This window comes from Macrotis lagotis, chromosome 7 (genome assembly GCF_037893015.1).
Source record: "Macrotis lagotis isolate mMagLag1 chromosome 7, bilby.v1.9.chrom.fasta, whole genome shotgun sequence".
NCBI classification, from domain to species: domain Eukaryota; kingdom Metazoa; phylum Chordata; class Mammalia; order Peramelemorphia; family Peramelidae; genus Macrotis; species Macrotis lagotis.
Genome location: NC_133664.1, coordinates 210,478,484 through 210,495,545, shown reverse-complemented (window position 1 = coordinate 210,495,545; position 17,062 = coordinate 210,478,484). Strand labels below are relative to the sequence as shown.

Below are 17,062 nucleotides of genomic sequence, written 5' to 3'. Positions count from 1 at the left end.
TGGCAAAGAGTGGCTTGCCATTTCCTTCTCCAGATTATTTTATAGTCATGGAAACTGAAGGAAATGGACTTAAGTGACTTGCCAGGGTCACATAACTAGTAAGTGTCTGAGGTCAGCTTTGAACTCAAAAAGATCAATCTTCCTCATTCAAGGGCTGGCACTCTATCCATGTATTCGTGTCTCCAAACAGGTAAAGTAGATACACCGAGAGGATACAGAGATCAGATGGAAGATAATTTTAGAGAGCAAAGCAGTAGCAGCTGAGGGTAGATGACCTTCCTGCAAGTGGATGAAAGGTCCCTTACAGAAACTGAGAATCTAGGTCTTGAAAAAAGTCAGGGAATCTAAGAGGGGTGAGGTATGGGAAGCCAGTACAAAGGCAAAATCATTGGAGAAAAGAATTTTGTATGTGACCAAAACAGCAACTCCATCAGTGTAGCTACATCATAGATACTTTGGAGGGGAGTAAATTTCTAAGACTGGAAAGCGAGTTTAAATGACTTTACATTTGATCCTGGATGTAAACTAGGAGACACTAGAATTTACTGAGCAAGAAGATAGTAACAGGGTCAGACCTGCACTTATTTCTACAAAAAAATCATTTTGGCAGTTGAGTAAAGATGGATTGGAATGGGGAAGGATGGGGGGGGGGGTAAGAGGTATTTAAGATTGTAAAGATTGTATAAAAAAGAAATGTTAAGGAAAAAAGGATTTGTCAACTGGATTGAATATATGGGCTGAGAGTGAGAAATTAAAGATAAAATTATGTTGTAAGCCATGACTAAGAGGATGGTATAATCCTCAACAGTATAGGGAATTTGAAAATAGGGGTGAATTTGAGGGTAAAGAGTATGAGTTTTGTTTTAAACACATTTAGATTGAGATACTCATGCAATAACCAGTTCAGATACGTAAGAGACAGTCTGGATTCACAGGACATGGGTTCCTAGCCCCAACTCTGCCACTTACTACCTACCAGTCTAAAACGGAACAAATCATTTGGCTTCTTAGGTTTATGTTTCCTTGTCTGTAAACAAAAAAAATTGAATTAAATGATGGCCTCCAAGATCTCTTCTAGTTCTAAGTATATGGATCTAATAGGGGAAAAAAGGTCCGAGACTAAGTTTGCTTCCCAGTTGACTAAGGAAGGAGAGATATTCTGGTCAAAGCAACATCTGGCAACAGCTGATAAAGGAAAAAGGCAACTCAACTATTCCACTCTACCTCTCCAAGCCTTCAAGGTAGAGTTCAATGCCTTTATATTTGAAAATTTTTTATGATTCCTGTACACATTTTTCCTCACCCACCTCAGAAGGCTGTGATGAGGATCAAATAAAATATATGTAAAGCCCGTATTAGTGCAGTTCCAGGCATATAGTAAACACTTGTTCCCTTTTCCACCCACCTCTTTTCCCTCTAACTTTATTACATTCAGTGTCTATCAGACACTCTAGTACTACTTTAGACTCTCTTGTTTTCTAGTTGTTTCATGCATACAAGTCTCATGTCCCACAAAAGTTTTATTAAAATATCACCCAGAACAACTGGATCAATTCTAACACATATTACATTCTCAAAATTTAAAAATTCATTGATGTTATTTTCATGTACTTGGTATCTAACTCTAAAGCAATTGTCAACATATAACACAGACATATACAAAATGAACCACTACTTGAGGATAGTCTTCCATAAATTCTAACTAGTTCTAACACCATGTAGAAAGTAGAAATTAAAAGGACCCCTGGCAAATAATTATTATAAAACTCATATGTACTCTAAAGAAGTTAAATTCACCTTTAGGAAAAGCATCCCATCTCTTGCGCCCCAGGACAATCTCTAGTGACCAAGTCAGCTGTCTCCAAGAACTTAGGCAGTAGGATGAGCTATATTACACAGTATTTGAAAAGTGACATCTAGGGGCAGCTAGGTGGCGCAGTGGATAGAGCACCAGACTTGGAGTCAGGGATACCTGGGTTCAAATCCAACCTCAGACACTTAATAATTGCTTAGCCGGGTGGCCTTGGGCAAGCCTCTCCTGGTGAAGAGAGAAAATAAGTAGAAAAATAAGCAAAAGACTAAGATACAAAATAATGATTCTTCCCAGTAATTTTCAAAAGCTGCCTAGACCCCAATCCTTTTATTACTCTCTAAAAAGAAAGTAGGTTCTGGCCCTGGGACCTTGAGGTCTGATAGGTGAGCTTTTAGCTAGTCTTCCTAGAATCAGGCTACCACTCCACTTCAAGGTCATGTCCAGATCATGATTTGCACCTATTTTACAATTTTGTCCCTCCTTTATGTGACCTTCCTGTTAGAATGTAAGCAACTAGAATAAAGAAATTATCAAGCTTCCTTTTTGCCTGTACCCTCAGTGCATAGCAGAGTGCCTGGAATATAGCAAAAGTTAAAAAAAAATTTTTGTTGTTGTTCATTCAATCAAAATAGATACAGCTACTTCATAACTTTGTAAGTGGGAGTGGAGTGGGGGTGGGCATATGGGTATGTTGGGGTGTGTGTGTTTGTGTGTTTGTGTGTGTGTCTATGTAAGGAATGCAACCTCACCTGCCTATAAACAGAAAAAAGGAAAGACAGAAAAGATTGAAAAATTTTGAGACGCAAAAAAATGGAAATTTGTGCAAGATAATCTCAATCTTATTTAAAAGAGGGTTTAAGAGTATGGATAAGCGCACTCAATTTGGATCAATGTACAACATGGAAACAAGGTAAAGACTAACAGATTGCTTTCCGTGGTGGGGAAGGGGAGTAAGATTGGAAGGGAAATTGTGAAACTCAAATAAAATCTTTAATTAAAAAAAAATTTTTTTTTAAGCTTCCCTGAACTAAAGAGTACTGACTAATAATGGAAGCAGGTATTTTTTGTTGTTCCCTCTGGTTAAAAGTACAGAATAGGGGCAGCTAGGTGGCACAATGGATAGAGCACCAGCCCTGGAGTCAGGAGTACCAGAGTTCAAATCCTGCCTCAAACACTTAATAATTACCTAGTTGTGTGGCCTTGGGCAAGTCACTTAACCCCATTTGCCTTACAAAAACCTTAAAAAAAAGTACAGAATACATAATGGAGACATAAAAATGACTTAAGATTTCATGAAATTATGCCTCTTCTACTACCCTATTATATCAATTTGTACATGTTGTAAGACTTCAAAAAAGACTGAGATATCTGTAGTCTTATTTCACCTTGTCAAATACAAATTGTCCTTGTTAATCATTTTTACAAAATTAACATTAAAATGCTACAACATTTCTATGCAATTTTCCCTTTATTTAAATAAGTTACCATATCCATATTTCAAAAGGGGTTGAATGGTTACTTAAGGCTGTAATAAAACTGCATGTAAACTCAATTTGAAGATAAACTCCTTGAGAACAAGGTCTGGGTTCAATCTTCATATACTTAACATATATGACAGGATTTTTCCACTTAGGAGTTGCTTAATCAATTTCTGCTAAACTCAATAACTTGCTTGTTTGATTTTAAGAAGAAAAAATAAAAAAATCTTAATTATAACATCACTGTCTTCTCAGTCGAAGAATTAAAATACACCACACACACAGCTACTGAAAAACACATACAATTACTAGGTGATGGGGTGTAATTTGGACAAAGTTCTCCTGATTCCAAATCCAACACTTTTCTGACCAAAAATGAGCCTTTGCTAAAGATTTTTGAGAAGAGGAAGACATCTGGGCTTCAGCTCCAAAATATCAGAAATTTTGAGTTTGGTCACCAGTTAGACAAGTAGGGAGAAACAGGTGGTCTCAGGGGGAAGGGACAAAGGTGGGCTTGAGGGAGACAAGGCAGAGTGCTCCAGACCTCAGATTTCAGAGTGCTGCCTGGGATGGTAAGAGTGGGACAGGGATTAAAAAAAATGTGGCAGAAAGCATCAATTTTTGGTCAAGTCAGTAAAAATAGGCTATCGCACAGATTACAACAAGAATTTGGATGGAAATCTACAGAGCTTATATATTAGTCAATCAGAATTTATATCTGAGCTGACAATAAGTGAACAAATTGGACCCCAAGTTAAAAAGGAAATGACTAGTCTTGACTGCCATTAGGAAATTACAGGGCTTCTTTAAAGACCCCATGAAAAGGCCCCATCTTTTTACTACTATTATTCTACAAGTTTTCTATATGACTGTGATATATGGAATACAACAATGAGGATCCCTGAACAAAAACTGGAAAAAATGCCATCAAGAAAACAATAATATAAATAATAGATAGGCTGGTCCTTGGTGAGAGATGTCAGATGGAGAGTTAAGAGTTTTCTACCAGTACCCTCAAAAATCTCAGAAGTAATTGAGGAAAATCTCCAGCAAGTTAAACAAACTCTTTTAACAACTTTATGGAAGGACAAAAGTCAGAAGAGAACCAGGCACTGATGAATTGCAATCTTCATAAACAGAAGGAATTCCCAAATCAATGAAATAACATATCCACAAGAATTTCTGTACTGACAATGCCATTTTTTCTGATGCTGTCAAAACACATCATAATACTCATAATTCAATTGTTAGGGAGAGTCTGGAAAGATGGTAGAGTAGGTCAGAAAATTCCAAGCTCTTCAAATTACCTCCAATAACAAGTCAAAAAAATACCTCAAAGTAAAAGTAGAGAGGCTTTTTTTTTTTTAGCAGGACAGTGCTCCTTCTGGGTAGATGGGAGAAGATGCAAAGAAAGATCATGATCCTGCTAGCTGAGTAAAATGTAAACACCTCCAGGATAGCTCCCTGACACAGCAAGGGGTGAGCCCAAGAGGCAGCCTCTGCCACAGCCACAGGAATTTTCATCTCTGAATAGCATGAGGAGTCAGGCATCTGAGTAGGGGAACCTCTGTTTGGTAACAAATAGGACCAGCTGTGCAGGTGAGACACAAGGACAAGAAGGACATGGGATACTACTGGCTTTTTAACACTTAGAGGAGAACAGAGTTCTTGGTGTGGGTTCCAGGCCAGATGTCTATAGCTACTGGAGGGTTCTCAGGCAGTAAGACCATTTCCAGCAGTGTGCTGAGAGGCCCCAGTTGTGATTTGAGAGGGGGAAAAGAATGCATAGACTGGACCTTGGACAAAGTTCCTGAGACCAGAGGCACCACCCCCCACCTAGCAGGAGTAGAAGTCAACAATAAGCTGCTAAGGAGAAAGAACCCAACCATAGACAATTACTATGGGAATAGAGAAGATCAGATTCATCTTCAGAGGAAGACACTAAAGCAAAAAAAAAAAAGTCTTTTCTACTCTAAGGAGTAGTATCAAAATGACTAGTTCTCTGCTCAAAAAGAATTCATAAAAAGGAACTCAGGAAAAGATTTTTAAAATCAAATAAAAGAGATTGAGGAAAAAAGAAAATTATGAAAAGAAAGTAACCAACTAGAAAGGAAGATATAGAATCTTAATAAAGAAAATGACTTTGAAAAATCAAAATTGAACAAGTGGAAATCAATGAAGTTAAAAGAAACAAAGAAATGATAAAACAAAAACACCTCACAAAAAAAATGATTTAGAGAACAGATCAAGAAGAGAAAACATAATAATTGAACTAACTGAAAGCTTCAAAGTATTAAATTGTCCTAAAATATTAAAACAAGAGGGGAAAGTAGAAACAGAAAAAATTCACTGACCACTACCTGAATGGGATCCTAGCAGGAAAACTGACAGAAATATCATAACTAAATTCCAAAACCCCTGATTAAGGAGAAAATATTAAGAGCAACAAGAAAAAGCAATTCAAACAAGGTACAACCTAGCTGTAGCCACTTTAAAAGACCACAAGTCTTGGAACACAACACAAAGAGAAAATGACTGGGTTTGCAGCAAAAATATCATACCTAGCAAAGTTAAACATCATAATCCTGAATGGGAAAAAAATGGACATTCAATGAACTGCCAGATTTTTTCAGGAATTTAATAGAAAATTTGACATACAAGAACTAAAGGAAATATAAGGTAAATATCAAAGACTAAAGGACTCAATGAAGACAAATTGTTTTCTACCTATACATAGAAATGTAAACCATGTCCAAGACTGCTATTAGTAACTGGGTAGTTAAAAGGAAAAATGGAGGGGTATAACTGAGTAGAATAGAATTCTTAAAAGTAAGACGGTCTAAGAAAATATATAAAAAAAAGTTACCATCTATACAAATGAGGTGTAAGAAGAATTAATGCAGAGAAATTAGATGGAGGATTGCTGGTGGCTCTGGAAACCTACTTACATCAGGAATGGATTAAAGACATATATGCATATATACATATAAATACATGTGTGTGCATGTATGTATATGACTGTCTTCTAAATTCAGACAGAAATAAGAGGAAGGGATAGAGAGAAATGGAGTTAGAAGGTAAGGGATTAAGATAAGAGAATATACACAAGGGTGTGTCGCTTAATCAACAGTTCAGAAGTGTGAAGAAAGGACTCTTTGAACGGTAACCACCTTTCAAGGAATAGGAGGGCAAAGTAGCAAGTAGAAAGTAGTAAGAGAAGAAGAATGAGGAGGTGTTGGTGCTTCCAAGAAATATTATAAAAATGAGAGCTATACACAAAACAAGTATCTATGAATATGCATGTGTATCTGTATGTCTAGGTAAATGTATGTGGATATATGTATATGTATACATAATTTATGAAAATGTCTACGTATATATGGGTATATATGTTTATGAGAATATGTATATAAGTGCATAGGTCTATGAAAATATAATTTATGTATATGCAATGCTTAATTATAGCTCTCCTGAGGGAAGGTGGAAGGAAAAAATAAAAAGTGCACAGCAGAGAACAGAAGAAAACCTACAAGAAAGCAAAGAATAGAGATAGTTTTGAGCACAATGTATAATATTTATTGCATTCTTGAAATCAAAATTTGTTTTATATTATAAATTCTCATTTTTTTGGTAGGCACATTTTTTATGTAAAATAAAAATAGGTTCAAAAAATTTTAAATAAAGAAAATAAATTCAATTCTTCAACATATTTCAAAAGTTATTTAAACAGATTATACAACAAAGACCAGAAAAAAGTTAAAATGATCAAAACTGTTTGGTATTGGCTATAAAACAGAGTGGTGGACCACTGGAATAGACTAGGTGTAATAGCAGGAAACAGTTATAGTAATCTGCTGTTTGATAAACCCAAAGAGTCCAACTAGTGGGATAAAAACTCTCTGATAAAAACTGCTGGGAAAATTGGAAGTTAGTGTGGAAAAAACTTAGATTAAGACCAACACCTCACACCCTTTACCAAAATAAGATCCAAATGGATACAGGATTCAGACATAAAAAACAATACTATAAGCAAATTAGAAGATCAAGGACTAGTTTACCTGTCAGATGTATGGAAAGGGGAGCAGTTTATGACGAAGGAAGAGTTGGAGAACACCACCAAAAACCAATTAGATATTTTCAATTACATTAAATTAAAAAGCTTTTGCACAGATAAAAACCACTGTAACCAAGGTCAAAAGAAATGTAGTAAACCAAGAAACAATCTTTACAACTAATGTTTCTGACAAAGGACTCATTTCTAAAATATACAGAGAACTGAGTCATGATTTTAAAAATAAAAAGCCATTCCCCAATTGACAAATGGTCAAAGGGTATGCAAAAGCAATTTACAGATGAGGAGATAAAGCAATCCATAGTCATATGAAAAACTGCTCTAAATCATGACTTATTAGACAAATGCAAATTAAAGCTTCTCTGAGGTAACACCTCACACCTCTCAGACTGGCCAATATGACCAGAAAGGATAATGATCATTGTTGGAAAGGTTATGGGAAATCTGGGACACTATTACACTGTTGGTGGAGCTGTGAACTCATCCATCCTTTCTGGAGAGAAATTTGGATCTACCCCCAAAAGGTAACAAAAACATGCATTACCCTCTGATCCAGCAATACCACTACTAGGTCTATACCCTGAAGAGATGATGAAAAAGGGTAAAAACATCACATGTACAAAGATATTCATAGTAGCCCTGTTTGTGGTGGCAAAGAACTGGAAATCAAGTAATGTCCTTCAATTGGGGAATGGCTTAGCAAACTGTGGTATGTGTATGTCATGGAGCCCTACTGTTCTATTAGAAACCAGGGAATTCAGGGAGGCCTGGAGGGATTTGCATGAACTGATGCTGAGTGAGATGAGCAGAACCAGAAAAACACTGTACACCCTAACAGCAACATGGGGACAATGATCAACCTTGATGGACTTGCTCATTCCATCAGTGCAACAATCAGGAACAATTTTGGGCTGTCTGCAAAGGAGCAGTGCAACAATCAGGAACAATTTTGGGCTGTCCGCAATGGAGAATGCCATCTGTATCCAGATAAAGAGCCATGGAGTTTGAACAAAGTTCAAGGACTATTCCCTTTATTTTAGGAAAAAAACAGATATTTTATTCTCTGATCTTGTTATCTCTTAATACTTTTTATTTCTTCCTTAAGGATATGATTTATCTCATCACACTCAATTTGGATCAATGTATAACATGGAAACAAAGTAAAGACTGACAGATTGCTTTCTGTGGGGGGGGGGTAACATTGGAGGAAAAATTGTAAAACTCAAATAAAATCTTTAATAAAAGAAAAAAGGGGAAAAAACTTAAAATGAATTCTCTGCTTAAGGTGGCAAACAAAAATGTACTTAATTTTATAAAGATTATTATTAAAAACTTTTTTTAAAAATTGGAAATTTGTATGGAATATATAACACAAAGATTACCAAGATTAAGTTCACCTATTACTAGAACTTGAAATTTAACACAATTTATACCTTTTTTTTGGTTTTTTTGCAAGGCGAATGGGGTTAAGTGGCTTGCCCAAAGGCCACACAGCTAGGTAATTATTAAGTGTCTGAGACCAGATTTGAACCCAGGTACTCCTGACTCCAGGGCCAGTTCTTTATCCACTGCACCACCTAGCCACCCCCAATTTATAACTTTTTTAAGATTCAATTATTATTAAGAATGACAGTTATCTCTAAGAATGACTATTCTTGGAACACCTGAGTGGTGATGGATACAGCACTGGACCTGGAGTCAGGAGATCCTGAGTTTGAATCAGCTACAGTGTCAAGTATTTTATTGCCTTCGTGACCCTGGGCAAGTCACTTAACAAGGACTGCCTTGCAGAAAAGGGGAAAACAAAAAGAAAAAAAATTGACTATTCTCTAGGGTATAATAAGTCTGATGTCCAAACAAGAGCTCTATTTTCTCTTAGATATGAAGTTGACATGTCTTCACTATATTGTATCTACACAAGAAACCTTTCAACATTTTAAAGTGAGTTCTTTTTAAATCCTAAAAAATGGTTTCTCTTAGGAACCAAATCAAAACTATTCAACAACTTTTAATATTTTATCCAAAACTGAACTAATTATCTTTCTCCCCAAACCCTCACAATTTCAAAAACTTCTCTCTTTCTCTAAGGGGCACCACTATCAATCAGTCAGATTTGTAAGATCAGTTTCATTTTTAACTTCTTATTCTCCTTTACCTCACATATTGAATCAGATGACAAATCTTAGTGTCTACCTTACACAGTACCTCTTGCATCTATTACTTTCTATGTACATAAACATTATCCTGTTACTCATCATTTCTCCCAAAGACTACTACAATAATGTAATTCATTCCTGCCTTATAGTTTTCTCTATTCCATCCTTCACACAGCTGTCAAAGTGATTTTCCTAAAATGCAGGTCTGACCATGCTACTCATCTGCTATTTATTAAATTCCAGTGGTTCCTTTGTCTCTGCGATCGAGGGTAAGCTCCATTGGTTCAGTTTCTTACAACCAAACTTCAAACTATCCCTCCAACATTATTCGTCATTCCCCCTTCTGAGACTTTGACTTTGTGCTTTGGGTTAAATTGGTTTCATTGACTCCACAACTTTTATATGACTCTCCCCAATGCCTTCCAAGCATTCCCAACTACCTCCAGCTCTCACATTCTTGACTTCAAAACACTCCTCAAGCAATACTTTTAATACGAAGACTGTCACATGTAACAGTGCTACAACAAAAAAATCTTATGCTCGGTTCTTTGCCTGTAGGTTAAGACAAAATTCTACTCTACAAGTTGATATTATTTATCTGAAATCAATTTCTTCTCTCCCCTCCACCCCAGGTTTTCACTGCCTTCTTCCCTACCTCTTAGTCCCTAGAAAACATAATATCTTTCAGGCAGAAAACTTCTTAGTTCCACATAAAATAACATTTATCTCTTCAAATCCTAGGCTCTGAAATGACTTGAGTAAAATTAAATGAAGCTGAAAAATAGAAAAAGTTTTATAGCATTTTATCTAGAGTCAGGATAGTGTCTGGTACATAATAACCACTTAAATGCTTGTTGCTTCATCAACTTAGTAGAGAGGGAGCATTGGGCACAGTAGAAAGCAAGCTGATCTCAGCCTCAGAAGTCATACCTAGGTTCAAGTTTGGTTTAACCTCTGACACATTCTAGCTAACATAACCACTCAGAACCCTAGTGGATCCTGTAAGACAGAGGTTTTTAACCAGTTCTGTGTCAAGGACCCCTTTGAGCAATTTGATGAAGTTTATGAGCCTCTAATCAGCCTCTAAAAGCACAAAATAAAATATAGAGGCTTCACTAAAATAATGATAAAAAATATTAAGAACCATTCCTCTAAGTTATAGAATAACTGCTTATTTGCATTACTGAGGGGGCTCTGAAAAAGATAAAAAAATCTAGCTTACTATGGGTGAAAGTAAAAAACTATGATCAAAATAGAACAACTTCTGATTTGAATATACATTTAAAAAAAAATTTTAAACTTTCATTCTTAAAATCAAGTATCTTGAACAGTCTTTTCAATGTCAAAAGAATCCCCTGCAAGAATCCCCTAAAGTAAATGGCATATTAACAACTAAAATTTTATTTAAGCAAACCATGACCTTCAATTCTTAAGTCTTCTGCTGTATCACACCATTTTTGAAAAATTCTTGTCCCATGAACTAAAAAAGGAGCCTCTACAAGTAGATGTGAAATCATTGAGACCTACCAAATATGAGAAGTTAAAATTTACATTTAATGCAGCATAGATGACCATGATTTTTAAAAAAAAAATTCATTTTTTTAAAGATCTTAAGATCAAAATTAGGAAAATTTTGCTCTAAATGTAATTATATTTCAGCATGTTTTTGATATAGTCTAGATTTTCTTTAAATTAGTATAAGTGTCTGAAAAAGTATACTGCCCCTCCCCAGTATTTCTAACTTTGTCGCAGTCTCAACTTCCTTTTACCTGTTCAGGTTGGTACTTACTCTACAAGTCTTAAGAGTTGTCTACATCTCTTGAGAGGTGAGGTGATGTGACCTCAATCACTCAATGTGTCAGAGGCAGGTTTTGAATCTAGGATATTCACTATGGCATACTGGCCCTCAGATCAATTAAACTAATCCTTTCAATAACCAAACAATAGAATCATGAAATTGACACACACATGAGGTACACTAATCTAACTTGGTCCTAAATCACCAACAAGTGGAAATCCAGCCATCTACTTTAAAAATCCTCCTGTGGGAGAATCAAGTGGCACAGTGGATAGAGCACCAGTATTAAGAGTCAGAAGGATCTGAGTTCAAATCTATACTCAAAGACACCTGGCTAGCAAGTTGTGTGAACCTGGGCAAATTACCTAATCCTGACTGCCTCAAAAAAAAACTTAAATTAAAAAAACCTCCTACGAGTCTTATCACCTCCCAAAGTAGCTCAATTCGCTTTAGAACAGATCTTAACTGTTAGAAGTAGGTTTTTTCCCCTCCTTCAAATCAAGTAGATATATTTGTCATTTTTCTGTTTTATCTACCTTCTAAGGTTAAACAATTAAGTTTTCACATGATGGTCCTCTCCCATCCTCAAGCAATCAGTTCTTCTCTGGGCTAAACATACAAACTTAATCCAAATGACCTTCTCACTATGCCCCTTCAGCTTAATCTGCATATCAACTAGCACATAGTGTTTTTTAACCTCTCAATATAAGACCATGAATTTGATGAGAAGCACCAAACCATCACCATGATTGGCAAAGAGCATGCAAGTGCTTATTCAATCACTTATGTGATAATATATTAGGTACTTACTATATACCAAGTATTTTGAAACAATGACATTATAACTAAGGAAATTACAATACACAAATGCAATCTTTGCCATTAGGGAATTATAGTCAAAGTTCAGGACAATACCAAGATCAATCAAAAGGAACAAGGTGGATATGATTTCCAAGGTTACTGAAAATTGTTCAGTACTTTCCACCAAAGTGGGAGCTTGAAACTCCAGTTCAAAACAATCCAGGTCAAGATCAATCTACCCTTCTCAGGGCCTTTTGGACTAGGTATGTGACATATAATCTGACTGAAATTCCAGGCCTAGGAACCAAGTCAGCATTACCATGATTCCACAAGAGAACAGAAGAATCTGAATATTTTGCTTCCTTAAATCCCTCTAAAAATCAACTCAAGAAGTGATCAGAAGCATATCGTCAGTCAAATTTATCAATCAATAACTATTTGTCGAACACCTATGTGTTCAGCATTTGCTGTGGGGAATACAAAAATAGAACAAATTGAGTTAGCTATTATATTTCATCTAATCGAGACAGAATGTTGTTGTATTCATTTAACATGTGGCATTTTGCTTATGTTTTTGCACAATTCTCTCCTCTATTAATTATTAGAAAATAATTTCTTGTCTGAATTAGGTTGAATGTTCTCTAAGAACAGTGCTCTATCCACATCTCTCTTAATATCTATGTGATTCACAGTGTTTACTATGCACTTAATATTTATTGTAGGGGTGAATGTGCAACATGTGGAACATCCAACACTTTCTTTACAACAAATCTTAAGAGGTAGGTAGTATATGAATATAATTCCTCTTGTCATCCCCCTACAGAATATAAGGAAGGCAAAGACTTATTTTTGTCCTGGAATTCCCAAAGCTCTGCACACTCTAAACACTTAATAAATTACTGATTGTTTCCTATTTTACACATGAAAAAGACATGGTTCAGAAATGTTAAGTTCAGAAAAGCCTTTGACTACAAATTCAGAGCTCTTACATCTATGCATACATATGCATGCACACATATTATGCTGCTAATATGTTTTCTGACAGCTATTACAAACATCTGAAACTATATGGAGTTAAAACACTCTGCAACCTTCCTAGAAGAGAAGATCTTTAGGTTTTCAGAATGCAATAGAAATACAGACTAAGAGCTGACATAACTAATCCTAATATCTATAAGCAAGAAAAGAAGCTAATACTAGTTAACTATAATATTTAATGTCTTCAAGAACTGACAAATGTAATTTTATGCCTTTAAAAAGGCAAGATAAAGCATGCAAGCAAAGACCTATGCAAAGTAATACAAAATGAACAAAATAAAAAAAAAAACACAAGTGTACATATTGATTAAAATTGTATAGACAGAGCAAAACTAAAAAAGTAGAACTTCGGAGAAGTTTGAAAGAGGACATAGAACAAAAACATTTTTTTGGCTTTTTTATTTCATTTGGCCTGACTGTCAAATTTTAAAAATTTTGGGGGTAGAACAGTGAATAGAGTACCAGCCCTGGAGTCAGGGAGTACCTGAGTTCAAATTTGACCTCCAATACTTAATACTTGTTTAGCTGTGTGACCCAGGGCAAATCACCTAACCCCACTGCCTTGCAGAAAAACAAACAAAAAAAAATTCTAAAGATTTTCTATAATATTTAACCCCTAACTTTTACAAGTTTAAAAATAAGCAAAATTCAAAGGTTATTCCTACATAAAATTGTACTTTGTGTTCTCTTTTTTAAATTTGTAGATGGTCAGCGAATTAACTATTACTGGACATTCCTTTTCATTCTCAAATAAATGTTACTAAAACTAATGATATTCTATCTCATTTGCAGGAACAGGCTGCACTAAAAGTAGTAAGGTGAGAACAATAGATTTTTTTCTCATGATCTATAGGAATCTCAACCTAAGAACAGTTAGAATTGCCTGAGAACCTAGAGGAATAAATAAGGTGTGGTACATAACTATAAAGTTCATGACTCAGATAACATTCTTCTATCTTAAGTAAGTACTGGTAAAAGCAATTCTGTTGTCAAAGGTCTTTTTACAGGAAAAAAAAGAGATTTTAAAGAATTTATAATTACAATTAGTACATGGAGCTGAAATATCAACTTGGTATCCTGTCTAAATTAAAACAGTAATCTTAAAATTTTTTCTATATTCAGATCAAGCACTATTCTATTACTAAAATATTGTACAATATCACTAAAAATTTTGTATAATATTGTATTTATCATAAAAACAATTATTTTGGTAGTTGACACAGCAAAAGATAGACTTGCAAAAAGCATTTTGTATAAAAGTCACCTAAATAAAAGAATTTATTTTGTTATTTACTTCCCTCATAACCTATCACTAGTCACAATTATGACTACCAAATAATTTGGCAGGTTAAAAAAAGAACTCTTAAGTTAAAAGGGGAAAAATTAAATTTTTATCTTTAATAGGTATAATTACATCTAGAATGAAGAAACAATTCATATTTCAAGATAAAAAGTGTATCTTCACTAGAATTCTTCTAAAATGTGTATTACATCAACAGCTTTAAATAGCTTTATTAACAGAACTATGAGGTATACACCTACCCTAGAATTTTAATAAAGACCATGTAAAATTTAAGAATTAAGGCTTCCCCAGAAGGACACAATTCAAATTATCGTGGAGCTGCAGTCAGGATCACACAGGACTTAACAGCAACTACATTAAGGGCTCATAGGGCTTGGAATATAATATTCCGCAGAAGGCAAAAGAGCTTGGAATGCAACCAAGAATCCACTACCCAGCAAAACTGAACATCCTCTTCCAGGGGAAAAGATGGGACTTTCAATGAAACGGCAATTTCAAATGTTCCTGTTGAAACGACCAGAGCTGAACAGAAAGTTTGACCTTCAAATACAGGACTCAGGTGAAGCCTAGAGAGCTAAGGAGAAGGGTGAAATATGTGGGACTTAATGATGATGAACTGCATGTATTCCTGCATAGAAAAATGATATTGATAATACTCAGGAAACTTCTCATTTAATACAGCAGATAGAAGGAGCTTTTATAGATGAAGCACAGGAGAGAAGGTATTAGAGTCAATGGCTAAAAGGGAAATGTACTGGGAGTAAGAAAGGAGAGGAGGAACAGGCTAAGATAATTCATATAAAGATATATTATTTTTTTTTGCAATGAGCTTTTGCAATGATATGGGGGGGAAGGCAAGGGGGAACAAGGGAACCTTCACTCTCATCAGAAATGAGAGGAAACAGCATATGCACTCAATAGGTTATAGACATCTAAAGTAAAAAAGAGAGATGGGCAAGGGGGAATTGGGGGGGATGTGGGTGATAGAGGAGAGGATAGATCATAGGAAAGAATAGTCAGATATAAAATACTTTCTTTTTTACTTTTGGCAAGGGGCTGAATCCCAGTGACCTGTCCGGGACCATGGGGCCAGGTGGTTGCTGGGCCTCAGGGATGGTATGTGGACTTGGGGCCTCTTGGCCCCGGGGCTGGTGATCAGTCTGCTGAGCCACTCAGCTACCCCTGCAGCACATTTTAGAAGAGGGACAGAGTGAAAGGAGAGAGAAAATATAATATATGATAATGGAGAAGAATGGATGGAGAGGGAATTACAATCAGCAACAGCAAGTGTGGAAAAATATGTAAGTAATTTCTATGATAGAGTTATGATAAAGAATGTGATCCACCCGAGACAGAGTTGATGATACTGAAACACGTTTTTTTTCCTCTTTCTTTTACTTTATTTTTCATGTGGTTCTATATTTTGGGTGGGGAGGGGGTATTGTGTTTGCTCTTAAAAAGGAATATTCTAGTAATGTATTAAAAAAAACATCACTTGTACAAAAATATTTATAGCAGCACTGTTCATGGTGGCAAAGAATTGGAAGTTAAGTAGATGTCCTTCAAATGGGGAATGGCTCAGAGAAGTGTGGTATATGTATGTGATGGAACACTGTTGTTCTATTGAAGGCCAGGAGATATAGTAGTTCAGGGAAGCCTGGAGAAATTTGCATGGACTGATGCTGAGCAGGACCAGAGGAACACTGTGCAGCAACATGGGGGTGATGATCAATCTTGATGGACTTGCTCATTCTATTAGTGCAACAATCAGGCACAAATACTTTATTTTTCTTCCTTAATGATATGGTTTCTCTCTTATCACATTCAACTTGGATCAATGTATACCAGGGAAACAATGTGGGGACTAGCAGACTGCCTTCTGGGGGGGGGGGGGGGGGGGGGATTAGGATTAGGGGAAAAATTGTAAAAAATTAAAAATAAAAATTTTATTTAAATTTAGAAGGAATGACATATTCATCTTGATTAAAACAAGAAAGGATATTTTCTCAAATAAAATTGTCAGAGATGAAAAGAAACCTAGTGGGTTTTATCATACAATAACAAATTTTATAAATAATAAAAAAAAGGACAAAAGGCAATTTCAAGCTTCAAAAGTCAAAAGGCTAAATTGATTAAATAATAAGAAATAAGGAAATCAAGTTTATTACAATATCAACTCCTTTTAACAGCATTTAGTTAACAGAAGTCTCCCCAAATGCTACATTAATGACAGAGAAAATTCCTATGAAAATTTGGCAGGTGTAAACAGAATGAACTCTTTTAAAATCTGTTTTCTATATGTCCAGTGCACTAAGACAAAAAAATGGTCTCAAATTTCAAGATTTTTAAACTCCTTAAAACAAGACTATAGTTTAGCTCTTGTGACTGATTTCCTTATTTGCAAATATGTACTGTGCACAAAAAAACCTATTTTAAAAGGGGCAGTCTGAAGAAACATTTATGGAACAGTATAAGTTGACTAGAAGGGAAAGATTTAAATGCTTCAATTAAAGCTCTATCTCCATAGAAATCTACTGTCAAACCTACTTTATTACAGGGGTGATGGCAAATAGTAGGCCCGGAACTCTATTCAATGTATTACC

The 17,062-nt window shown here is 35.4% G+C and overlaps 1 long non-coding RNA gene across 1 annotated transcript in view; it reads right to left on the bottom strand.

Annotated features, from left to right (window-relative positions):
- The window catches only part of LOC141493407 (uncharacterized), a 35,075-nt gene extending 18,727 nt beyond the window's left edge, over nucleotides 1-16,348 (bottom strand). The window contains exons 1-2 of the long non-coding RNA XR_012470204.1: nucleotides 1,798-16,348; nucleotides 977-1,027 (exon numbers count right to left, since the gene is read on the bottom strand). This is a non-coding gene — a long non-coding RNA (uncharacterized LOC141493407). The remainder of the gene's footprint in view (nucleotides 1-976; nucleotides 1,028-1,797) is intronic.
- Between the last annotated feature and the right edge of the window lie 714 nt (nucleotides 16,349-17,062).